The 27,641-nt window shown below is 31.8% G+C and overlaps 1 long non-coding RNA gene across 1 annotated transcript in view; it reads right to left on the bottom strand.

Annotated features, from left to right (window-relative positions):
* Positions 1-9,758: 9,758 nt before the first annotated feature.
* LOC146992983 (uncharacterized) overlaps positions 9,759-27,641 on the bottom strand; it is a 186,514-nt gene continuing 168,631 nt past the window's right edge. Inside the window, exon 3 of the long non-coding RNA XR_015039037.1 lies at positions 9,759-9,885. This is a non-coding gene — a long non-coding RNA (uncharacterized LOC146992983). The remainder of the gene's footprint in view (positions 9,886-27,641) is intronic.

The following is a 27,641-nucleotide window of genomic DNA, read 5'->3' on the forward strand; positions in this document are numbered from 1 at the left end:
CGGTCTATGTGCCTTGCTGATACATTAAATTTTCAGTGTGTTGGAAGCGTAAAATAAAATAGTCTTTTAAATTTTGTAAATGGCTTGTATGTAACAATATACTTTGTGGGGAAATACAATTCCTTCCAATAACAAATAGTCGCATTAAGTTATCAAAATAATAGAATTTTTTTCGATTCAAAGTCTATATAACCAAGTCAATTTTAGAACGAAAGCTGAAAGATAATCGTTTTAGCTTTAATGGGATTGATATCTCTTCCTTTGCAATTTGTTTTGTGTGGTGTCGAACAATGAATATATATATATATATATATATATCAGTAAGTAGAATATAGTATGTTTTGTTTTTAATTTTATTAATTTTTCTGCAATAGTGTTGTTAACTTTCAAGGAAAATTTTACCACAGTACTAAAAAAGTCGATAAAACCTTGCAAAAAGTTAACTTGCGTTTTATTTTTTGTATTGCACTTACTGCATAAGGAGTTTGTATATTTTAAAAAAAACTATTGATTTTTAAAGTATATTAAGTAATGTTTGTGTATTTTTTCCTGTTATTTTTTTATATAATTTCTTCCTAACTACATGCTGTAAGGATCTTAAGTTTTACTAATGTTTATTTTATTTTAAATCATTACTATCATTTCTTATTTTCTACTTCCGGCCAGAATTATAAGCGTTAACGTATTTATGCAAAGTTTGTCTGGCGAACGCCAAGTATTTAAGTTGTGGCTTTTTGCCAAGCGAGAGAGAGGAAGCAGTTAGTCGAAGCAGGCCGCTTACCTTAGAAGTTTTACTCAGTTGCTGGTTGCCTTCCAGGCCAGAGGTTTAATCCTCTTGATAACTTTAAACGTATTGTAGTGTTCACAGTTCTCTGTACTACATACGGCTTCCTGTTAATATAAGGCCAATCTTCCACGTTTATTATTTTAAAGTTAAATTAGAGTTTAGTTTTATTTTTATATTTTTACTTTTAGACCACAAGTAGTGGGTCTTTGTATTCCGAAGTACGGAAGTTATTGTAAATAGAGAAAAATAAAGGGTTTTGTATACCCTTCTTGTGTATCCTGTCTACTTCCTACAGTTATTGAACATAGCTTTAGTAAGCTCTCTGTTCCGAGTCAGGTCCTTGCATGTTCCCGAAGAAAGTAAGACGGAACATTGAACCTGATAATGCTACAGCAATTAATTTATTAATAAATACGTTTGGAATCAATGGGATCTTGATTATGCCGAGGCATGCTCAGATATTGGTCTCCAGTCGAGCCCTATATAATCAATCACCTCCTTTAGAATTTCATTGACCCTCAGAAGGTCAATACTGACCAGTTGGGAATCCTTGACTTGGAGAGAAACAATGATCCTCGTACCCTTTATTCCTTCGTTATACCTAATGCAATCCATTTCGTTTCTATGTTTTCATACTTTATCGTCCCTGGTACTTAGTACAATCCAACTAACCCCATCTTCTTTTCTCACTTGCTGCACACATTCTGGGTCATATAATTTTTGGCAGTCTTTGTTCTCTCACAAATGTGCTTGTTATTGTCACTTACACATACTGACTTAAAAGGTCAGTGGTCTCAAACTGGTGGCCAGCAAATTTCAATATTTAGTTATATGAAGTCCGAATTTATATTATTTTCATTTCCATTAAAAACGGATATGAATGAAACACTAGAAAATCTCTAAATGCAGCTAATTAATTTAGAATTGAATATAGATTTTATTCAAAGATTTGAAGATATAGATTTTATAAAATTTTATGTGTAGTTGTCAAAAATAAATAAACTTAGTTACAAATTTTTGCGCTAAGAATAATCGCTTTCTTTGGAAGCACATTTACATATTAACAGCAATTTCTCACAGCTGAAAATTAATAAGAAAAAAATTTACAATTCATGATGAAGATAATTTCTAGTAATTTTTCTCCAATGCTGCAAACTTTGTCAGAATCGAGATAACGTCAAGCTATAGCAAGAAATAAAGAACTTTATAATTATTTACATACAAACATGTATATTTTTATTTATGCATCGAAGAAAAAATTAATAAATAAGAGGAAAGTCTAAAATCTTATTATTTATTCCCACTTAATAAAGTGTCTTTGAAAGCTTAGAAAGTTTTCATAATTGTTTATTGTTGGTTTAAATTAAATCAAGTTACTTAATGATTAATAAAACATCTTAGAATTACTTGAAAGAAATGTTAATCTAAGAATTTAATATTTAGCTGTCAATACATTTGAATTACAAGTATAACCAGTAAAAATATCTTGCTCCAAACATTAATAAATAAAATTGCATCGAGAAAATAAGTATACATTTGACCTTTGCCCCTTGGGGATGTTATTGCTTTTGTTTACGTAAGTTCCGATAAATATTTAGTAAGCGCATAACCTTCCGCTTTCTTAGCATGCCTCCGTGGTGTAATGGTCAGCACGCTCGGCGCGTATTTGAGAGGTCCGTGGTTCGAGTCCTGGCGAGGGCATTGCTCAATTTTCATCTCTCCTGCTTTTATAAAAAAAATACCTAATGTCTCTACAAGCGAAATTCAAAAAATTATTTAAAATATTTTTTATTTTGTTAATAAAATTTTTCATTTTGTTTAAAAAAATTTAGCCCATCAACTATTTTCAGATTGTACATTTGGCCCGCATGTTATTTGAGTATGAGAGCACTGCTTTAGGTAATGCGTTTTCCGCAATTCTTAAGTGATTTAAAATTCATAACCATCCTTATAATCCTTATATTAATCCCAATATATATTAATCTTTATAACTATCCTTATAATTAGTAATATATTTTATTTCATGTGTCTTTTAATGCTTTACGTAATTTTTCATTTGTGATGAACAGCGGCCAAAATACCTTTAATCTTTAAAAGGAGTTTGCTTTAAAATGTAGTATTTCTAGTTAGCTCATTTTGTTTCAGTTTTATAATTTTCCAATTTAGTTTATTCAAACTGCTAACATAAAAACTTTGAAACTCAGTAGTGGCTGCAATAATATCAGACGACTACCGTAAAAACCCTTCTGTATTTAATATCTTCAGGATAGAATTTGAAACTTCAGATCGTCAATATGAGTGACGATCAAGTTTTCAACTAGATGGAAAGGAATGGAGGTCTTGATGCACAGTTTTTTTCTTTTTTGAATCCCACGCTTATGACACCGAGAAGTATCGATTTCCGAAGAAAACAGCGTCTGAAAACAGCGTGACCTCTGAAAATCTTATATTTACCAATATAAAACTGCGGATAGTTTTGTGTAAACTACAGGCAAATAGGGTAATAAATTAGAATTACCTCCCATATAATGTCATCAAAACATACATAAATTAATCAATACAGTCATTCCTGTAACTTTATTTATATAATTCTTAGAAATCAGTTACTTTCCCAAACGTGGGACAAATTCCGGTTTTTCTAGGTGATAAAAAGATTCTATAATTGAATAGTTTGAGTAATAAGTTTGAAATAATATTTTAAACGTAGTTTTGTTACAAGAATATTTTTCTGTATACAAAATCAATTTAAGATACTCTGCTTAGACTTAACAGGAAAGAGTGAATTTTAAATAAAAACTTGTTGGGGAAAAAGAGTAAAAATATTTGACGAGTTCCTTCAAAAATACTGCTAGTAATAAAGTAATAGAATTAATCTTCGATTATGAATGCTATATTTAATTTTCCTATAACACTCCTTTGAGCAATTTTTTAAGGTACACAGACTGTCTTCGAATAGTCACGTAGATATAAGGAAAGATTAATCAAAGGCATACTTAGAGAAATGACTTTGTTCAGAAACAGAGAGATCCTAGATCCAATTAACAGTTGAAACACGCATCTTTACAATCGGTCTTTAAGCTAACAGCTAATCTATAAAGTGCCTTTTAGTTACTTCTCCTAAACCCAGCTTTTGTGTCTGACTAACAATTAATGTAGTCGTTACAGGGAATCGAAACATGACTTCCACTATGTAGTGGAATTAGCTTTGTTTTTCCTACGTCTTCTTTCTTATGAAGTGTATCAGCAAAACCTTACTCGAAGACAGTTATACGACAGTTATTTTTCCTCTTCAAGTTTTTAATTTTTCCTTAAAATATTTTATGCTTTTATTTTCATTAGCAATCTAGAACTCATTCTCATGATCTGAATGTTACGAGTTTGATTAAGTCAATAAGTTTTATATAAATGATGCACTTTAGAATTTTATCTCGTAGGTTCTTACGCCAAGTAGCTTAATGTAACCCACAGAAATGCAATTTTAAAAACCACTATTCTCCCGTTTCTAAGAAATAAAACATAATGTTAAAAAAAGAAAATGTGTTTTTACAAACTATTGTAATCGGTGAATTACGTGATACTGATCTTGAAAACGTCAGAACTGATTTCATAACTTATGGAACCTATGGCCTTAATATGAATAACTTCATAACTTATAAATAATAGTTAGATCTTTCCGTTTCAGTCCGGCCCATTTCGAGTCAGTTCCTGTCTTAGAGATTCTCCAGGGAAATGTTTCTTGAGACATCATTTATAGTATATAAAAGAAGGGATAATTTATAAAACTGCAAGATCGGGGGAAAATCTCTAGTGCAGCAACTGCCCTCAATTTCTTTTTTCAACGTATTAGCTGTTATGATGTGAATTATATAAAGAAGTTCGTAAAATAACATTATAAGAATTATATTAGTTTTATTAACAATTAAATTTTGAGTTTAACTTCCTTTCCTATCGATTCTTACTTCAACTTACCACTTCCGGCCAGAACATAGTTTTAGAAGTACGTCTGAATGCTAATGAGAAAAAGCGGTATATAACCACGAAGTTCTACAGTCTTAGTGAGAGAGATACCAGATATTCTGGCTGCACGGACTCGCCTTTTTTAGGCTACTTTCTCGTAAGCTATTATTACGCTCGGCCGTACTTTAGGCCCTTGATAGCTTCGCAGTCAATTAGCGTTAAGAGGCCAATTCTGTTAGACTTCTGATAGCTTCGGCTATGTCTCTTTAGTTAAGATTAGTTTAGTTTAATTCTTAGTCTCTTAAGTTCAAGCCCAAGTGTCGTGTCGGCTATTATTGTACAACTCCAAGACGGAGTTTTGTTAAACTTTAATTGGAATAATAAAGGGTTATTTTACCCTTCTATCTTGTTGTTTCCTGCCACACGAACTCAAACGATTATTCGCTTATCAGTTCTTAAGATTCTTCACTTCCAACAGTAAGTTAGAATTACACAGTAGGGAATCCGTCATAATGGTTCAATATTTTTTAATTTAAAATTATTTAAACAAAAAATATATTTCATCTTTTGTACGGTGTTGGTTTTCGTTTAGTATGCCCTGCATAAAATACAAACGTAAACATTTTTAACCAGGATCTGGTTTTACTGGAAGAAAGTTAATAGAAAGAGAAGAAGTTAAAGAATTGTTAATTGAAAATAAACCTAAATTAACTAAATAATAAAAGTAAGGATAAATTAATGCAATTAAATTTATCAATTTAATAACCAAATATAAGAATAAAGGATGTAGAAAAATTGAGTTTCTCTTTATTAAGAAAGGAATTATTTCTTCTGTAGGTGTTTGCATCACAGAAGTGAAACCTGCAGTCCCAGCTTTAAAAACTGTAAAAATACACAGTAACTTGAGGATATCGCTTACCAACAAGTGTGAGAAAATAGCCTAGAGTCTGATTTCTGAAGGTAAAATACAAATTTTAATATTTTGTTTTGTTTCCACTTTTATATTTTTAAGACTTAGACTGAAAACAAAAACTCTATAAACTTGTTTCTTACACATTTTAAACATTAAATAAGGATTTGGAGGTTCTCTTGAAAATGAAGGCACAGGGCACATATCCCATTTCCGATTTATAAATCAGACTGTCTGTGATATATAAAGTCTGAACATCTGCTAAGGCTCTTCAGAGATCAGTGAGTTTATGCAATTGCAGGAAATCAACTTTAACACACACACTAGAAGAAATTGCGCCAAGGAGGATTTGTCCTAATGAAACGAAATTCAGTAGGTGTGATGTACATGTATTGAAAAAGAATCTGCTGCAATTTGGGAGGAAATGAATTTTTTTTTCCGGAAGCTGTAGCTGCATTTAATGGATAAATCAATAAGATGCCGACCCACCTCTGGCTCTTATGCAATCTGTTATCCGACTTGGCATTGACTCGTAGAGTTGGCGTATGACCTCCTACAGGATTTCTTGCCAAATTTTCTCCAGTTGTCGGGTGAGATCGGTGACATTTTGGAACGATCAGAGACGTCTTCTCCTCAGACCCTAAATGTGCAAATATCTGGCATCTAATTGGCCAAAGAATTATTTGGCAAGCTTAAAGACAAACCTTCTTTTCAACCATTATTTCCTAGTAATTTGTCACAATCTTATTCAGTTGCCTTCTCGACCTTTGGTATTTGGAGTATGTATGCAGTCGGCAAAGATCCTGTTTCAGACATATGCGTCATAAACATAGTATTTAATGCCCAATTCGAGACGGAAGTAGAAATTATTGCCGTATGCTACCGGGTTATCCTTTGAAATGCAGGAGGAACAATACAAAAGAGAGTAGAACATAGTCAACGTACCACCGTGCTGTAAAGGTGTCACAGATAACAAACAAGAAGGGTTCGATTATCAAATGATATTTCATTTACCATAGATCATAACTCCCTATTTTCGTAACTGTGTGACTGGCTACAGTCAGGTCCCACAGTTCGACAATTACCATTGCCCTGGACGTCTGCAGACGTGTCTTAGATGGTCATCAAAGTAAGAGTCGCTGCTCAAGACAGTTCTCCTCCATTCAGTGAGGTTTCAAGCCGAACGAATCCGGCATTACTGCAAATGCTGTTGTTGGTTTACACACGGAAAGGAAAGTCGGCGCAATGGGCGGCGTGAACACGGATTTCGTTCTCTGAGTTACTTACGAAAGGCCTTTGAGGTCACTGGTGTCCCGATTATGCATCAGACCGCTGATAATGACGATTCAGGTGCTATGACAGCAGCTTTGACAATCGCTCTGTCCTTACGTTTTGTTGTCACTTTCATCGATTGTTCATGTCTTAACGTTGTGCTTTGCCATAGTTCAAATCGAATGGCCGTATCACTGCGACCAAAATGTTGACTAATCCTTTTATTTGACTACCTTGCTTCTTTTAGGTCGATTGCACGTATTCTCTCAGTTGGTGATATATGCTGACATTGTGCTACATTGGTTTATAAACAAGTCTCAGTGTGAAAAAAATGCATTGAAATTCGATGGAATTCACATGCTTTAGCTTTTCTAGCTCAGGTTAACTTTGTCCCTATTACAGGCACAGTATTCCTTCGAGGGTCCTAAGGATTACCTGAGGATTATGACAGGGTAAAAAATATGCTTCCCCATATTTATATGCGTATACATTACCCAATTTTTGGGCCCATTTTAAATCTTCAGCTTAGACCTTGTTTTGTAGGCCCAGACAGTAATCAGTGCCTAAACCTGGCACCGTCTTTTAGTTATATACGAATTTAAGTAAAATATAAAGATTCAAAACATCGACAGAATTTGTTTAACTTCTGAACTGGCAGCTAAAATAGGTTCACGACAACTTGCAGAATAGCAGGAACTTTTAGATCTGAAGTACGAAAACTTCGTCCTAGCTTAGAAGGACAGTGCTTGGTAGCTTGCTCTTTCACATATAAAACTCCTAAGAGCTGAAACCAAAGTAGTGAAATCTGTTCTATAGGAGATGAACACTGTGCCTCCAGTATGCTACTTAAATTAGTAAGAAAAGCAGTGCTTTTTGCATTCTTTAGACAATAAAATATCGTTAAGCAAGAGTCTGAGCAAATCACGCTGAAGAGATATTCTGAGCTGCTTTTAATATCTTATTTATTCGCATAAATTTGTTTTATGGATGAAAGCATGTACTGAACTGAGAAATGTAGAATAATTAATATCGAATGATTAGCAGTATAAATTAACACTGCAAACTTAGCTGTGATTAAATGATTCTAAATTTGCTGATTTAACTAACTTGAGCCTTCATTAACGAATAGGTAACATGTTAAGTTTTGAAGGCAATAATTTTGAAGACGAAATCGTAAGAAATTAAGTTTTAGTTTGTTGCATCTATTTTAAAATTTGATTTTAAATTACAAAAGTTATTCCATATCAACACAACAGTGAGGCTGAATATTTTGCGTTAAACTATTTAGCAAAGTATTTTTTTTTTTTTTTGTTTGTTTGTTTAAATTATTGTCAACAAGCAACCATTTTCAAAGGTTCGCATGTTAATATAATAATTGTGAGGCCTTGCAATTATCTTTACTCATTCAAGTACGTATTCTGAAAAATTAAAGTTTATAGAACTTGAAGTAAAATATATCAGAAACTGAAATACAAGGAAATCGATTACTTATTTTCATGCAAGTCTTAAAAGTTCAAAATCCATGGCTTACTTTTCGAACTTTCTGAAAGTATATTTTTAGTTCTATATGTCATGATAATTTCCCAAGAATTTCATTCTTTGAATAAGAAGAATCAAGTTATATTTCTAAGCTCTAAGATGAATGTTGTCTAAAGCTGAAAAACCCTTTCCCATGAAAAGTACGGAAGTCTGATACGTAATTGCTAATAATACAAGCCAGAAATTACATTAGTAACTGGCAGAAATAAATTTACTCGAAACTGGGTAAGTAAACGATAAAAATTTCATCAGTAAACAGTTGAAATGTCGTTAACAAATAGCGGAAATTTCATTAATTTTAAATAATATATGCATTCAGAAGCTTTTATTCATAAGTACTTGAAAATCATTTTATGCTGTATTTCGCTAAGAAGTGGAGAAACTCTATTTCGTTTATTAACCACAAACATTTAGTTTTTCGGCTTCAAAATTTTGGCCTAATTCCTTTTTCAGAAAGCGCAGTAATGAGTGTATATTTTATAGCAACAATTAAACGCTGCTTTCTCTCATTACAAATTCACGAACACTTTGTCCAGCACTAACCATGACCAGAAAAATGGATCCATCCTAGCCAAAAGAGTTCTAATAACGATAAAAACTAATTGAACGAAATAGCACGATTTCTCGTAACTGGATCCCTTTTGTGATCCCTGCCGAGGTAAGGAGGGTAGGAAAGCCTATTATTTTTAGATAGTTGGGGAGGGACGTGGACTTCTTTCCCCTTTTTCCTATCTGTCTTTTTCCCCCTCGCAAACTCGTTGGGCTTAATTAAATTCCTGACTGTTTTTAAACCTCTTCATTTGCTGCCGAGTGAAGCATTCCGAACAAACTTTCCGACGATAATATATACTGCGCACAGTTTACTCAGAAACTAAGAGCTTCTTTGTGGGGCTATTCACAAATTCTGCAGAACAGAAAACGCGTTCGTCTGAGAAAAGTTGCCTTCAATATGACAAGCAAGAGCATCCTGCTCGCTGAAGATATATTACAGGACTACAATTAATTTATTTTCTGATTCTACAGATAATTAAAATTTGCGGCTTTTGAGAAATATATTGATTCTTAGCGTGATAAGATGATAAATAGAAAGTAAAGAATTCTTAAGCGTTTCTCAGAATGCGCAGCTAATTGGAGTAATTAAAAGAAAGTATTACGATTGGAAATATAGCATCTTAAGCACGAAAGAACTCTGAAAAAAAAAAGTGTGGTAGTCTAAGCAAAATGGCATAAAATGGATAGAAATTTATTCTGTGATATATAAAATATACATTTTGCAAATAAGTGAAATCAAACTTACACCAGCAATGGGTGCCAGCTAAATGCCATAATTTCTTCATAACCATTGCCCACTACATCAAATGATGAGTTAAATCCAAGTCGTTTTATTCTTCTCCCCTGTTCTCCTTAAATCCTCGGAGACCTAAATTTAAATAACAATAGAAATATTAAAGAGTGGAAAAAATTTATACATGCGAGAAAGTATCTTTTTATTTAAAATAAATGTAAATATAAAATATAAATATGCTTGTAATAAATAACATTATACTGGAAGGTGAAAAAACGTTTCTCTTGTTTTAAAGGCGTATCCTGAAAATTAAGCCAATTTAATATTTCTCCATAACTAAAAACAATGCAAATTACTAATACTTGCTATTTCAAATAGATTTTATGAATCCCAAAATTGTTGTTTATTTTAAAAATTCCGGCTAACCAAGTTTATGCATTTTTGCATAGTTATAGGGATATCAGCTTAGCGCACTAACTATAAAAATAAGAAAGTGTGTGGAAATTACGCGTGAATTAAAATATCATAGTTTTCCTCTCGATGATCCGCTTTTTAAAATTAAAGAAGTTTTTTATTTGCAAAAATATTTTTTACGTTCTTAAAATGATGGCAAACAAATCCGAGAATAAAACGTGTGAAAGTCGGATTTGAAAGCCATAAACTTGGTTTGTAACTATTTGGATTCTTAGTTTCAACATTCAGGAGAGCTATCGTGTTTTTGATGTATTTTCAAGCATGCACACAAAACAACCAACCCAAGCATTGCGCGTACAAATATACACACCTGAGTACTTGTGGATTGACGCTCTTTGTATTTAACCGTCGATTCGCTGATTAATATTTTGTAAGATGTAAATGTAAGCCATACAGATTTTTGTTTCTTCGCATAAAATTTCTTGTTTCAAATGAAAAGCTTCCTTTTATAAATATTTATGAACAAAATAGTATTTATGAGCAGTAAAGACAGCCAAACAAATTTTTTTCGCCAGTTCACAAAATCGTCAATGAGTTGGGGATTTTTTCTAGGGTTGCGGATAATTAGAAAGTACCATAAAAATGTTTAACAAATTTGAAAAAAAAAAAAAAAATTCAGAAAACTGCCCACAGTTTGTCCTTAAACGTTTGAGGGTACGTGGCTAAATTAAACTGAAAAGCTAAAGTAGCAAGGAAACTATTTGCCTTCAAGTGCAGAACTTTCACATTGTTAGCAGAATTTACATCACAGAGGCCATATGACAAATTATGGTAATTAAATGTTCTTTGGATTATATCAAAGACAGTTTTTTTAAATCGACGACTTTTATAGATAAAATTTATAGCTTAAGCTAATTAGTTATTTTATTGTCTATGTCATGAAATCTGTCTCACCTTAGCAGGAAAGTGTTCGGGAAGGATTACCTAAAGGAAGCTGGCTCATACTGAAGTCACACATAGGAAGAGTCACGGAAATAACATTGGAGATACCCTGTTTAATTGGGAACTGAATCTAGACGATACTATAAATTTCCTTCAAATCAACTCCTTAGTGGACCATCTGAAGATTGTAAAACATAGTTTTACTTTTCAAGACACAGGAAGAAAAGATAAATTCAAGACAAGTAACTCAGAAACTCGAAAACGCCAGAAATATATATACGTAATAATTATAAAAAATTTCGCTAGAAAATTTGCAAGAATGTTTTGAAAAGAAAAAAAATGTCAAGTGATATATTAAAGTGATAAGCATAAATTCAAGTGTGTCAAGTGATAAGCTAATTCCAAGACAAGTTGAAAACAACTATATACTTAGCCCCCCCCCGAGAAAGTAATGTAAATTATGTCGAACATAGTGCAAACATTTACTGACATTGAGGGGAAAAGCATTATAAGTCTAATTTTTATAAAATAATAAATAATTAACTTGCATAAACATTTTATAAAAGACTGCAAATTAAAAATCTGTGTCTTAATAATACCTAAATGCTGGGAAAAAAAGAATGTTTTGAAAAGATAAACGGAAACCTCAAATGATATTCTATTCTGGGAGGAAAGATGGATATTTTTCGTAAACTAAGTAAGTAGGAATGAAACTAGCTTATGAGAAATCTTGGAATTCAAATATATTTTTGACAAACTGAAAGTAAACTAAGAAATTCACAGATTTATGAAATGTTCAGAACATTTTAAAAGACTAAAGAAAATGAAGAAACAACGAGAATTTTTGATAAATAACAGCTTGTTATTTTTTCCTCCGTAAAATAAGGAAGATTGTGTCACCGATCTATAAGGAAAGAGGGAAGAAATAGGAAGAAAAGAGACCTAAAGGAGAAAATCGATAAAGATATTGGAATATATTTTATAAAACTTCGGCATTTTAGGAATTAAAATGAAAAATTTATTCCTTTCTTGCGTAACAAAATATAACCTACGATGAGTGGATATTTTGTAGCATTAGATAATCTAGAATTTACTGCAGTAGCAATAAGCAGAAATTCAAAAATTACCTGAAATACACCAATTTAAATTTATTAAATTATGAGGTATGGTAACTAAAATATTTTTTTAGTAAAAAGTCGAGGTCTGTGAGTGACAAAATGGAATTTTTAATGTCTAATGCAAATGGAAAGAAAACAGTTTCAGCCCCCCTCTCTTTTTTAATGAAGCATATCAATTTCTATAATCGACAACGTTTTCCTAAGCCACAGTTATCTGCATAAAAACAGCAGCTTTCTTTAGATAATACACAATCTTTCTTTGACCCATGTAGAATCTTCTGAGCTTTGTGAGTAAAGAACATATACATCAATACTCTCAAGCAAAGTGGCTGTATGTATATTGATGACGCCTCTATTTATTTTCGAGTCTGTGGACCTCTAATTAAAATTTCGGGTCAAAGAACATGAGGCATATGTTAGAAAAAAGGAAACACAGAAGTCTTCTGTTGCTCAACATTGTTGGTCCGAAAATCACACTTTCAATTTTTCTGCTGCCAAAATTATTCAAAAAACATCTTCCATTGGAGAACTGGATTTTCTAGAGGCATTTCACATTCATAAAAATCTTTCTGTTCTAGTTAACGATCCTAATTCCAATCCAAATTTGCCTTCGGCTTTTAGAGAAATTATGTTTTAGTTCTGGTTTCGCCAACAGATGGCGCCACTTGCTTATTCTTGTCCAGGCTTTCTTATCTTATCTAAACATTATTTCCTATCTTGTTCATTTGCGGTTTTGCAGCTGAAGATGATGGTTCGGTAAAACCATCGAAACTAGTCCTGTGAAAATTTTGTGAATTAACGCTGATTTTTGTTGTTTGACTTCTGAATCAGTACTCTAATTAGGATTTTCCCATAGATCCTGGTTTTCCTCATTTTCATACATTTCCTGCGTTCTGAAATCTATTCTGAGCTCTGTTCTTGAATAACTGTCATATGAGTTGTGTTTAGCCTTAAATAATTTTCTCTACTAAAATTTTAATGATAATTCGTGAACTTATGCTTTCGGCCTTTAACATTGGGTAACATCAAGAGTTAAGCTTCATCAAATCTAGTTCGATGGTATAAGTTTAAACTTGTTCTGAATTAGTTTATTATTATTATTGAAAAAAATCTCTGTGCTTTGCGTGTTCTTTAATTTTCACTTTCTACGGTTCTTTTTGCTTTTCCCATTCATCTTAGTGATATATTTATCCTTTACTTAATGGTTTTATATTTGTCGGTGAAAGAAGAAGGAGAAAAGAAAACATAAATGACTCTTTTAAAAACAATACACAGCTTTTCCGCATTTTAGCTAGTTAAAGCTAACATTTTGAGTGTATGTTAAATGCATTATCCCACTTCATTCTTTGCAACTCATTTCAACCTCCAGTTCGTCTGTAAAATGCTTTGCTGTAATGGGTTGCAGAATGAAAACTAAATGTGGAACATGCGTTCCAAACTGCGGATTTCCACATTTCATTCCTCTTACGGCATATAAACTTTACGCTTTGTTAAGCTATGTATTTACAGATTGCTGGCCTTTTAGTAGGTTAGAGAAATAATATCCACTTTTTTAATGAGATTTCATCGACTATCTTCTATACTTTTCTTCTACGACTTTCTTTCCTTTCTTCTAGCTCGATTTTTTGGGTGAATTAATTTATTTCTACAGAAAAAAACAGACTATTTTATGTAGCCTAAACACTCCTTTAATAATTCATCATGGAATATCACTTAGATTAGGATGGAATAGATGGGATTTCCAGCTCGGAAAGTCTTAATATAGAATCACCTTTGTTTCACATACATAGCTGTTTAGAATCACATTTGTCATTCGAATACAACAAGTGAAAGCAAAAAATGTCCAGTATATTAACTGTCACGGGAAATACACCCGGCATGGTATAGAAATTACCTCAATTACCCGAAAAAATCTGTTGAAATAAAATAAAAAATCAGTAAATAGTTGATAGCTGTAGGAAAGGGTGCAGTCATTTACTGTGCAAGCAACGGGTATTGCCCTCCGACTGCAATTTTTTGAGAGCATAATACTTTCTAAGGATGCAATACTTTTACATATTTGTGTGTTTTTGAGGTGCACGTTAGTGCATTTATGAAGAAAACACAAGAACCTCCGCAGTTCTCTCAAAAGTTGACTCCAAGAACTTTACACCGTTTTCTTTCAGTGATATCACTACAAGTTTTAAGTTAAAAAATGTCAGACTTATCAGAATTTAAATGTATGATTAGTTATTTAAATTCAGATAGTACTGGAAAAATATTGCAAAAAAGGATAAAGTTCAGAACGTAACTTAAAATCGCTAAGACTGGAAGCTAGATATTATTATTTATAGGTAATGAGATCTCATTCTTTGGAGTTTAGAATGAATAAAGCATTGACCTCTTCCTTTCATTTAATATTGATTAAGAAGCTATTAATATTCACATATTTATATTAATTACATTACATCAGAAAGGAAGCTGTAAGCAAGCAAATCGGGAGAAGAAATAAAAGTGAAACATAAGTTTATTTTAACACCGAACGTAAGCAAAATTTAGGAAAGTTAAATAACTCATTTTAAACTTCTAATACGGAACTTATTCTAAAGCCAGAAGTTCTAATAAGTTCTTGAGATCAGGTTATGAACTAACTACGACAAAGAAATTAAGAGGTATCTACCATTGCTTTAGCCGTTCGGCTGGCTATTTTATAGGCATTTTTTGCTTCCTAAAGTAATCGGGGAAGAGTGAAGATTTTCTTACGATAATGAAAAGCTTTCAGCCAGTTTCAAAGACGAGAATACTAATGCTCTAAAATTCACAGTTAATTGATATTAAAAACACTTTTTTGATATAACTTTAAATTCTTTATGCATAAATATAAGAAGTAAAAATTGATAAATACCTTGTCTCATTAATTTTCTAACCCTTTTGTTTTTTAATCAATCTATTATCACAAGTTTGTCTTGACTCTATAGTAACTGTTCACTGTTCATCATATGTGCAACATTTTAGAAGAAAAAGAGCTTAATGATACATTCAACTAATCAAAATACTAGAAGAATACTGTTTTTCTTACCCTTCCCTTCTAAAATGTAACGATGTAAAGTATTCATTAAATTATTGCTAAATTAAGAGCATTTGAAAATCAGAAACCAATACCATTTTTAAAATTGATTTCTGAAGTAGATCTAATTTTCATTGGTAAGTAGTTAAGCACAAGATTTGCAATTATGTTTATTATTCATTATTAAAGTTACCGATTTTGGAGTTGGTTTTAAGAACGTAAAAAAAAAGAGCATTGATGTTGCATTTACATTTCCGTTGTGGCCTAAATATATTATTTCAAAATGAGAGCTTCAGATTTAAGGCATTCTTTCCTCTATAGGCTATCAGTTTCTCACGATAAACTTCATATATTTTTTAAATGCTTTTACTTTTAATCTTAATGCCGGATAGTTGTGTGCTATAGGGATACCTATATATCAATCTGAATACCTATATCAATCTGATACTATATATCACCGAATGGTACAGTGGATGTGATTATATAGCTCTGGTCTTACAATACAGTACATTGCTCATACAGAATAAAATACATTAATCATATGAAACAATACATTACCAAAACACTGGCCATGCAATACAGTGCATGAAAAATACTTTGCACGATATTAACTTTAGAACACAATACATTAACTTTGCAATACACTAAATTAGCTTTACAACACAATACATTAATCTTGATATAATGCACTCGATGTGAGACTTGTAAGTGTTATGTTGTCAATGTTTTGACAACGTTCTTAGTCTGGGATATGAGTGCTTCGCACTGGCTTAGCTATAGCTGCATATTGCGATATTATTGAAGTAAATCTTTGCCTTGACACTTGTGTTTCTGACAGCATTGTTGGACTATTAAAATATTAAACAATTATAAAATCCGTTACCTTGCCATCAATTAATATAGGAATATCGTCTTTATAACTAGACCTTGACTATTGCCTTGTTCGGCAAGACTGAAAATAGGGCCCTTAAAATAAGCTCATTAATGTGTTCCAAAATACTTTTAAAAATTAAAACTTCCATTATAAAAAGTGTAAGGTCGCTTTTTTTTATTTATTTTACTTATTTTTTCCCTCTTCCATCCATGCACAAATCGAATACTTTAAGATCCAATCTTTTAAAAATACAGGAAAAGGAAGGCTTACCTTAACATTAAAAAAAAATGTTCTGACAAATTGCGTTATAAACACATTGTAATAGGATTATAAGTATACAAATAATAAATTAAAAGATAGTTTTAATGACGGTAGGGAGAAATTTAGCGTACGCTATGGAACAATATTTTTCTCTCAAGGTTTGAAAAGTTAGAAATTATATTTCTGTCTATTGTATGAGGCACATCTTTAGAGGCACATTGATAAAGAAAACAAAATTTTTCGGTGACTCAAGCATTGTTTAGCATACATTGTTCTTTCATATGATTCATTAATTAAACTGAGAATTGAGAAATAATTTTAATATTTATCAGTATGATGCCTGAATGATGAAATAATGAAATTATAAACAGGCTAGGTTAAATTATAACTTCCAAAATCAGAATGAAAACGCAAAATGTAGAAGTCGTCATCGACATGCGTCATTATGTGCTATGTGACACAGAGGAGCTGTTCCGGATAAATAAAAGAAAAGAAGTTAATGTTATCTAAAAGTTAGGTTTCCTTTATCAGGAATGTATTGAAATTTCTAAAGATAACGTTTACAACGCAGCCAAAGAATTACAAAAGAATATTTCGAAAATCTTGATAAAGATTCCTGGATCAAATTTTAAGTTCTAAAATATTCTTCTAGAAAAATGTACTAACTTTAAACTTTAGTACTCAATAACTAAAGTTTAAATATTTTATGATAACCTGCTTTCCAAAAATTAAATGTGCTACAGTAAATTCAACCTAAAAGGAAAAGTTATGGCAAAAGTTTGATTGACTCAAAATTATCCATGAAGCTGGGCAATTTGGTTACATGTTCATGACTGAAAGATTTGTAAATATTTTTAACCATTTATGTATGCCCATTACGTTTTGTGAATTGAAAAAATTCAGCTGTGCAAACAAATACAGCTGACTTTAAAAAGCTGTGTGACAACCTATGACTTTTATTCAGCTGTGCAGCAACATTCAATATCTTCATGTAAATGATCAAGTCCACAAAGGACAATAACTGTCTTTTCGCTAACAGAGCAGTTTCCAGTTCTTTGAAAACGATGGCGGGGATACACGAGCAAAGAAATACATCTAACGGCATCTCAATGGCTTAGATCGGATGAATATATTAACCATTTCATGACAGCAATGGCTTCATTCTCAAGACACTCGTCCCCCAAACTCTCTCTATACTGATGTGCATTAAAAAATTTTCCCCAAAATAATTCCCTTAAATGAATGCAGACTTACTGCTACAATCTAAGATTGGGATCGAGATTTCATTTTTGAACTATCTCAGCACTCCTATGTAAACATAAAAGTCAGTGTGATAGCTTAAAGATAATTCAGCTTGCACCTTACGCTGCCAGCGCTGAAGGTATGGTGGTCAATTATGTCATTGGCCTTGTTCCCTATTCCTTCTTCTTTCTTCGCTTTCACTCTCTTATTATCGGTTTCTAGCTAAAATCTTGATTCTTGGAATGTTGTTGCAGAGCTGTGTAAAAGCCATAGGTTGTTACATCTTTTTAAAGAAAGCTTTGCTTTTTGGACACTGAATTTTTTTTCAATGCCCTAAACGTGATATACATGCATAAATGTTTAAAAATGTACCTAAATATATAGCGTTTACCAATCGTTTAGTCATGAACATGTAATCGAATTGCTCAGCTTCATGGGAAATTTTGCCTCAATCTAGACCTTTTCCAGTCTCACTTTTCCAGTTACGTAAGCACAATGTTAAACCGTCGGTCTCAAACTGAAACTGCGTGTGGGCCTAATGCGCGATATCAAACAAGCTGACCAATTCACTTTTTTAATGAAATTAAATTTTTGTATTAACAAAAGAAAAAAATATTTTGAACATATTTTAAATTTCGCTCACTAAATGCTTATAAAAACACACATAAACAACAATAATAATATCGCAGAGGAAAAATAATGTAATTTACATTTGTCTATCAGAAATCTAAATTTTGGTACTTGCAAGGCATTTTTGTTAGTTACTTTTTGTAATTCAAATATACTAACAGCTAAATATTTTATTTTCAGACTGTCATTTCTTTAAAATTATTCTAACATGTTTAATTAATCATTAAATAATTTAAGTTTAATTTAAACTAAAAAATAAGAAAATTATGAAAGCTTTCAATCAAATTATGAAAGCTTTTTCTTCAAAATTATAAAGCTTTCAAAGGTTTGAAAGCTTTATAATTTGTTTCAAAGTGAAACGCACGTGTTCATGAAAGTTTCAAGTCATCATGAAAGTTTTCGAAGGAAATTTTCTATGTGAGACAAAACTTGTAAATGGATAATGACCATCTAGTCTATTTGTCTGATGTATCAAATTTTTCTTCAACGCATAAATAAAAGTTCATTAATATATGTAAATAATTATCAACTTCTTAATTTCATGTGTAAATAAAAGATATTTTATATGTAAATAATCATAAACTGCCTTATTTCTTCCTATAGATTGACTTTAGATAGCTTTTCGATTCTGATAAAAGTTACCAAGCTTCGAGAGAAATTATCATCGTCATGGACTGCAGATGCTCATCGGTCGATCAGATTTTTCTCTTATTAGTTTTCAAATGTGAGAAAAAGCTTTTGGCATTTCAATGTATTCTTAAACAAAGCAATTATTCTTACTGCAAAAATTCGCAACTGAGCTTACGTACTTAGTGACAAGTACGAATTAAAGTTAATCACATTTGCACTTTAAAATCTTTAAATATGATTTTTATCACAATATAAACTAATTAACTTTATTTGCATATTTTTCTGGTGCAATATTCAAGTTTGTTTTTCATGGTAATGGACATAATATAAATTCGGGCTTCAAATAACTAAAATCTTGAAATTTTTCCAATACAGCATTTTCAAAATAAATACATAAAGCCGACATTCTATTTCAGCCACATCATATTGATGCAGCCTGATTTCTCAGTTCGATTAATTGAATTGACCGTATGCGATCGCTGGCCGCCAGTTTGAGATCACTGTATTACTGGCATGCCGGCGACTTCACTTCAAATGTATTTCTCTGCTGTGATGTTCAAAAGAGCACAAACACTTGGCACCCAAGCATATAGTCCTTTCATATATTTTCTACCCGATGTCGTGATCTTCAGTTGTTGCAGTAACCATTGCTGTTCACGCGGTCCCTCTTCGAGTGCGCTTAGCTTATGAAGACATTTATCTTCAAAGGATGCGGTGAACCTTGGACAATAAGGGAAAAAAAATGCTGTCCAAACGGTATAGTGGTTAGGGAAGCCTGGCTGCGATGCCAAAGGGCATGGGTTCGAACCCGAAGAAGGCATGGATGTAAAATTTTCTGTGTCTTGATAGGAGGTAACGGTGGTCGCCTATTAGGTGCCTTCACAATAAAATGGACCTTCTGGCCTTAGTAGTGGCCAATGTCGTCATAGGCAAGTGCTTGCTATTGGGAAAAAAGAAAAGAAACAGAGAGAAAAAAAATTTCCGTACAACTGACCCTTTCACTTGAAACTGATTTCAAACATGAAAAATTAAAAAATGGCTAACATGAAAGAAAATACGGACGTCTTTAATAATTTGCCCGTGCTTCAATAAGGCCAGCTGAATTCTCGTTTACGTTTACTTTATTTTTAAAGCAATACCCATTTATACAGTACTCTTTACACATCGAATGCTATGCTTTCGTATGCTTAATTGTATTTAAATTTTTCCAAACTTAATATTTTTCTCGTAACATATTATTATTATAAATGTTTACGTTACGTTGTTGTGTGGAAGATGTAGCGGCCAATATGGAATGAAAGGAAAATAACCCGAAAAATGTTTTCAAGAAATATGTTAATTATAACAGTATAAGAAGGTATACAACTAAATTTAATTTTCTTTTGAAAAATTGTCAGTTAAATTCTATACAATTTATCTTTGACATGTAGTATAAAACTCGAATAATTGGTAAACTTTGAATTATACTTTTCATCTTCGTTAGATTTTATTAAATGAACAGCTCATTAGCCCATGCGTTGTTCAGAGAAAAAAGTATGTATTTCTTGTATTTTATTGTATAAAATTTTATTATAGAGAGTTGTATTTTAATGTAGATTTTTTGTAGAGAAAGAGAATATGTATTTGTTGTATTTTATTAAATGAACTCGCAAAATAGCACATTAGCTTATGCGTTTTTCAACTCTACTGTTATTTGCAGAGAAAGAGAGCATTAAAACATTTTATAGAAGGAGAATGGCACTATATTCAGACATGATTTTCATGAACTGGCAATTAAACCTACAAAGTAAAATAAAATAGTAAAACGTGAAAATAATTACTGTATTATGTCAAGTGATCTACAGAAATCTTTTTTTATATAAGTTATGATTTATACTGTGCGAACTTTTCTGTGACTTTTTCCCATTCCTCTTATAAGGAACATTTTAGAAGGGCACTTCATTCTAAAATACCATCCAATTACTTTGTGGATCTACATCTTTTCAATAATTTGTTGTAATTTGTATGAGAAATTGTAAGACATTCAAAAATATTTAAAACTTTAGATCAGACTAAGGTATTTAATACCCAGATCTTGATAACACACGTTATAGATGAAGAAACTGTATTTATAAAAAGTATGTTTTGTGAATGTCACCGTACCTTTTTAATCTTCTTCTAATCGTCTGTATTTTATTATTTATTTCAGTTTTTCTACAGAACTTTGAAGACATTTCTGAGAAAAGTATTTCATCTTGTTTCATGGAATCACAAATTTTTAAAAACTCCTTTTCAAATGCACGCATAATATAACGTTTTGGATAGAATTTTAAAGTTCTACTAAAGAGTTGCAATGTGTTGATTCGTACAAGAGTTAGGAGTAAAATTAGGCAATTGACACTGGTTTCTATTCAAAAATTAATTTATTAAATTAATTAAAAAAATAATTTCGCCTTGAATTGACACTGGTTTCTATTCAAAAACTCTACAAGCCAAATGAATCTAAAGGTGATATTTCCCTAGTTTAATATTTGAGAGCATCTCTTCCGTATAAGTAAATGAAGCTGAATCCACACTGGCGCGTTTGCGCGAAAAGCGGAAATACCTAAAAAGACGCTTTCTCACAAATGTCGATTCATACTGGAATAGAACATTTTACTTTAAAAATTGTCATCTGCACAACTAGATGGAGCTTCGTGTCGGAAATCTGAGGAAATCGCACTTCCTATTCCTCGTTCTCGCCTTAATTTTCCCGCGTCATGTCTTTATATCGTATTTTCGCTTCCTAAGCTTTTATTTTTTGGTCAAAAAGGAATAAGTGTAATATTTTAATACTACATTAATACTTAACAGAACTCGAAAAAAGTTTATGATATTTTAAGCATTTCAAAATTATTTAAATAAGGTACAGGGTAAGGATCGGGGCTCGATTTACAAAACTGGAGGCCCGGGCTAAAGCCTGTTATGAAAGCCCCCCCACACACACTTCTAATTCTTTGAATACAGCTATCACTGACACAAATTATATTGCAACACCTGCTGTGGGTACAAGCAACTTAGCTAGCTCAAATGTCAATAGAAATAAGGTACTACCTACTCCAAACTCTCATGCACATATTCGTAATTTTTCATCTCCTTGTAGTAAAACTGCTTTCCACTCAAATCTACATAAATTCTGGAATGAACGAACTCCTTGGAGAAAACAGGCAGAAAGAAAGGAGTAAATTAAATAATATTTCAGTAGTAAAACTTAAATGTAACACCATTAAAGTGCATTTCAAGTAAAACATTTTGTGAAATAACTTATATTTCGAGAGATTTCATTTCGATTATTTAAACAAAAAAAATATGTTTTACCTTCTTCTATACCTTGTTTTCATGATTTCAGTTTTCACGATTGCATAAAATGTAAATTTATATATTTAACTAGAATATTATTTTATTCTCCTTTTTGGGAGAACTGCAAAAAAAAAAAAAAAAAAGGGGGGGGGAGGGCAGAGAGTAACGAATTTTCATTAATTAAATTGTTTATGAATTCGGTAATCAAGTATGTATATGAATTACAAATTTAAGTTTCTTTCAAACGTGAAAGAAATTATTTCTTCTGATGGATCATTCACAGTATTTCCATGATATTCCAAGGCATTTCCTGAATTTTTTAAAAATATTATAAAAGTTAATATCATCAAAGCGAGGATGCAGGAAGTCAATTTTACAGAAAATCTTGGTAACCTTCTTCTTACTGTTTATAAGTTTAAATTTAATAAAATCCAAAATAAGGTCTTTAATAATCGAAATACCTAAATAAGTATTCTTGTAGCGATTCTGACAAAACAACAATTGATTGTTGGTAAAAGTATGCAACTGTTTAAGTAGACGTTTAGTTAAATTTGTTGAATTAAGCAAAACATGGAACCGAAGCTGCATCTTATTTGCATTAATGGCAGATTTTTGGTCTTATTTCCTCCTCTAGTGCTTCTAATGGTTTTAGTGCTAAAAATACTAAATTGCTCATAAACAGTAGAACTAAAAAATGAATTGGAAGTATTAGGGCCTTATGAGTAGAGAGTCCTTTTACTCAAAATGTGACGAGATTCTCTGAAAATCTATTATTACATTAATTATTTATATGCCTTCTTGCACTTTTAAACCAGAATTAGAATACTGAAAATATTTTTCATTACATTTTCTTATATCTTTTATCTACACTGAGTATTTTCTTCCTTTAAGGAAACTAATTGCTTGTTAAAGAAAATATCTATTTTTGTGTATCTTAGGTTTCACTACCTGAAATTTCTTCTCCTTAGCTTTAAACAGAAGAAGAGATCAATTGCTCTGATTATATAGCATATGAAATTAATTCAGTCTTTTATCTTTCACCTATGCATACCATAAGATAATCTTTTTTTAATATATTATTATTTTCGCTTTTTTTCCTCTACAAACATTTTTTTTTACGTCGAACATATTTTCTGTTCAGATAAAAATATGTGAATTAAACCTGCGATTCTCTGGCAAATTTTTTAATAGTGATTTATTAATAAGAAAAGTGTATCAAATTAAAAGCTTAAATTAAATATCAGAAAGTATAAAGAATCTCTTACACAGAACGTAAAAACTTACTGAGACGTAAGGGCAAATAACATAGGTTCGTTAAATAAAAATCATTGAACCATGATTAGCTTAGCTTATGCGTTAAAAATGTAGTTTTTATTAAAAATTTTTATAATTAAATTTTTTCTGACTGGAAGACAGCGCAGTTTCTGTAAAGTAAAAAATCGATTAAAATTATCTCGTAAAATGAAAACGGGGTCTTAGTAAGAAAAATGTTAATTTCATAACTAAAAACAAGATGTAGCATTGTTAAAGATACCGAATGCAGTAGGTTAAAATTTGGAAAAGGTCATACAATATAGGCTTTACTTAACTACAATAGTTTAAGTAATGTAACGGTAATTACTAAACAACATTACATTACTTAAACTATTGCTGTATTAAAACAAAAAATGCATAATATTATGGTACAAAATTTTAAATGAATTACGAAATTATCAATTCGTATTACAAACAAGTAAAACTAAAAATTTCTCACGTAAAAAATTTTCTAAAGCTTTTTCTAAACTTTTTTACTTCTGATATATAACGGAATTAGGTTTTTCGTAAAATGTGCATATAAATTATTATTTTTATAACTATACAAAATATAAATAATTACTATTATGTCTTCGGAAAAGTTACCAATTACCGATGCGTCAATAAATATATATATATATATATACATATATATATATATATATATATATAAATATTCTTCACTAGAAGAAACGTAAGTGATATCTGAGTTAAATAGAAATAAATTTTAGATACTCATCTCCACATTTGATAAGTCCTCATGCCATGTGAAAAATTCGAATTGTTGCTTAATTCAAATATTAAGATATGGCTATTTCGGGGAATTTCCTCCTTGCGTAGTAACCTTAAGTATGCACAATATTGTTATTGCAGCTGGAAAGGGCTTCTATCTTTAATTCAAGATTACCTAATTTTTTGCCTATACTGAATGGTCGAAAAGGATAGGTTACAGGCTTTATTTCCTTGAATACGCATCCTATATATGCACTCCAAATTACAAGGTTTCTCAAAATATAATATAGAATTTTATGCAGAAAGTTTCAATACTCAGAAGGCTTCTATAAAAGCAAAATTTAACTTTCCATAACATCTTCGTTGAACACCAAATCCAGTTACAAAAATATATGCACACAACTTTAATAAATTAAATACAAAAAGTTCCATACATTTATATGCAAAACTTGAGGAAATATTAGCAGCTAATAATTCCATGGGGCAAACTAAAAGGTTAGAAACAAGTCTGTCTCACCCAGTATAGAACCATTACTCGCCAGAACAAGCAACTTTTGTTTTGCAGCTCTACTATCTAAATCTGGATAAAATCTTATCGAAGTCGTTTACTAACAGTAAGACTTACCGATTAAATCCGGGCTATCTTCGGTAGCCCGGAAGATAATCCCACTAAAATCGCGACGTTTAAAAAAAAACCTAAACGATCCCGAGTTATAGAACGACCACCAACTAGATGGTTAGACGACACTGAAAAAGACTTCAAAACTTTGAAAATTAAAAATTGGAGAGGAGTCGCTGCAGACAGAAGATGCTGGAAGAACCGCGTGATTGAGGCAGGCAAAACCTAGATAAGGGACTGTTGTGCTTGTGAAGACGAATAAGAAAACACAAAGTATAATTTAACTTATTAAAGAACGTGATTTGACATTTTTGAGCAATTGAGGCATATTAAAGCTTATGTTCTGTAACCTCCTACCTGTAATGTTAAAACCGTTTTCATGAAATTCTTTAACTTTAGAAAATCCCTAAGTACTTATCAAGAATGATTATTTAAGGAATTAAAGAGTGTAGCCACTTTTTTCGAATACCCTAGACAAGAGAACTTCACGGGTTGTTCGAAAAAGGTGGCTACAGTTCTTATTGGAGGGACACGTAGTTAATAAAAATTGAAAGAGAAAATCTATAGCTTTAGATGATCCAAATAAAACGTCCATCATCACAAAGAAGAGAAAATATGACGTAGAAGAAACACAGTCCTTGATTGCACGGCTTAGTTGTCGGGTTTGAGTAGTCGGCTATACGACGATACTGGATCCCTTGTTGAAGTCTTTAGACTTTCATGCACAGACTTTTGTTTGGAAAGAAATCGTGATTTTTCGGCAGTCTTAACCACTTCGGTATGGAAACTCCCTGCATACCTCGGGAACCACAGAATACAGTAACACAATATTATCAGAAAAACACCGTGGCTAACATCGAAGGTTATCGACAGCGAGGAGATAGGTCAACTGAGTGCTCACTCGTAGAACGTATATCAGCACTGTGGAGGATACGTTCAAGGTATACTACAAACTTTATTCTTCCATGACTACATCACTAACTCATAGTCTGCTCAAAAGCAAGTATTCGCTACTTCATTTTTGTCCTCATTTTCTATATACGATTATGTTGCACATCAAGTGACATTACTGAACTCGAGCATTGGAAAAAAACCTAACTTTATTTGTCTGCTGACCTTGGATACATTACCTACGTTATTCGGGCTTATATGAGATCTCAATGAAGTAATTTTAGGGTTTCGCGACAAATATGATTGAATGCATAAGGTGGTTTCCTAAGAAGCGGGGAATTTTCCTGTTTGGAGCGATGGGCATGTTGGCTTGCTAAGAACGATCATTCCTCGTGTATAAATGCGTTAGAGCATTTTTTCTGTAAAAAAATTCTGAAATTACGGGTCTAAATATATGCAAGTCCCATACTGTCAAGACATGCAACTGTTAAGGTTTTCATCTTATTAAAATTCATGTTATTGTTAAAACTTGAGTTAGAAGTTCATTTCAACCCTGTGTCACAACCCAGGGTTTGCGTAGCGGTTTCGTCCACTACACCACACCCCTTTTTTGATTAATCAAAACATCTTGCATTTTGCTTACTAGCATGCTGTTTCACAATTAAAGTAATAATTCAAGCATTGCATTAAAAAGGTATTATATCCCCCCTTCTTTTGACAAAAGTGAAAACTGTATTTTGGACATTCTTTCATTCATCAAAAATTGCTTTTCATCCAACAAAAACATACTAGTGCAGGCGCTTGTAAAAGTGAATTTGCGTAAAGTGACTTTCGTAAAGCGAGAGATGATGTTTATGAATTTATACACTTGCCCATTTATTCTATTACCAGTTAATAATCAGTGCTGAATTTTGATTGATCCTTAGATGCATTATGATGGTAATGCCTTTAATTTACAAAGCGTCTGAAGTTGCACCAGTGTGAAATTAACATATGCCCATCTATTAGAAACAATTATAGACCTTGATTTTACCAAACAATGCCCTGAAATTCACATTAGGAACAACTGCATTTCGATAGTAGTGAGTTTAGTAATTAAAATTGACGAAAAACAGAAAAATTTCGCTGTTTTTCAAAACTTTGAATAAGATGTGCGAACGGAAGATACATTTTCATATGAAAACTTTTTTTTTTTTTTTTTAAATTTTCCGTAAGTAGGCGACAGGCAAATTTTCCGGGTTATAGCGAAAGAAAATTTTTTAAAAAAGACTGTCTTTGTATTCTGCTAGACTGAAACCGAGCTCTCAAGAGGGTCAAGTAGAGTAACATGTATTTATTTGGATTCGTTATTTCTGTCACAATTTTTTTGACATTATCAGATGGTGGGCCCTCATTTGCATTAAAAAGTTCAAATAGAAAGAATTTTCGAATGGATGTCCAAAGGACGTTTAAACACCTCATTAAAACCGTGAGAAGATAACACCAGACTGCTCAAAAATTCTTATGAGATACATATTATATGATCAAACAACTGTGTTAAAATCGCCAACCATTCGGAATTAAATGCAAATTTAAAAACAAAACTTCCTGTTTGGGATTTTAATACATGCTTACTTAGCGAAAGAACTTAGGACTGCCAATTCATCAAAAATTCTAGCAGAATGAATAACGTAAAACGTACACAGATATTTGACGCGTCCTTCATCGGCAACACAAATCGAAAGTTAGACGCAACATCAGTTTTATCTACTTCTAATTCTAATTTCATGATTTAAAAACTTATAATTCCTTTCAACTACTGTCTTTTCATCCAGTAATACGAATGGCTGATTTCGCTCCTCTTTCTGAGTATAATCTGAAGATAAGGGAATAAGAAAGAAC

This window comes from Stegodyphus dumicola, chromosome X2 (genome assembly GCF_044657685.1).
Source record: "Stegodyphus dumicola isolate Sdum_Otavi_A_Nest chromosome X2, ASM4465768v1".
NCBI lineage: Eukaryota > Metazoa > Arthropoda > Arachnida > Araneae > Eresidae > Stegodyphus > Stegodyphus dumicola.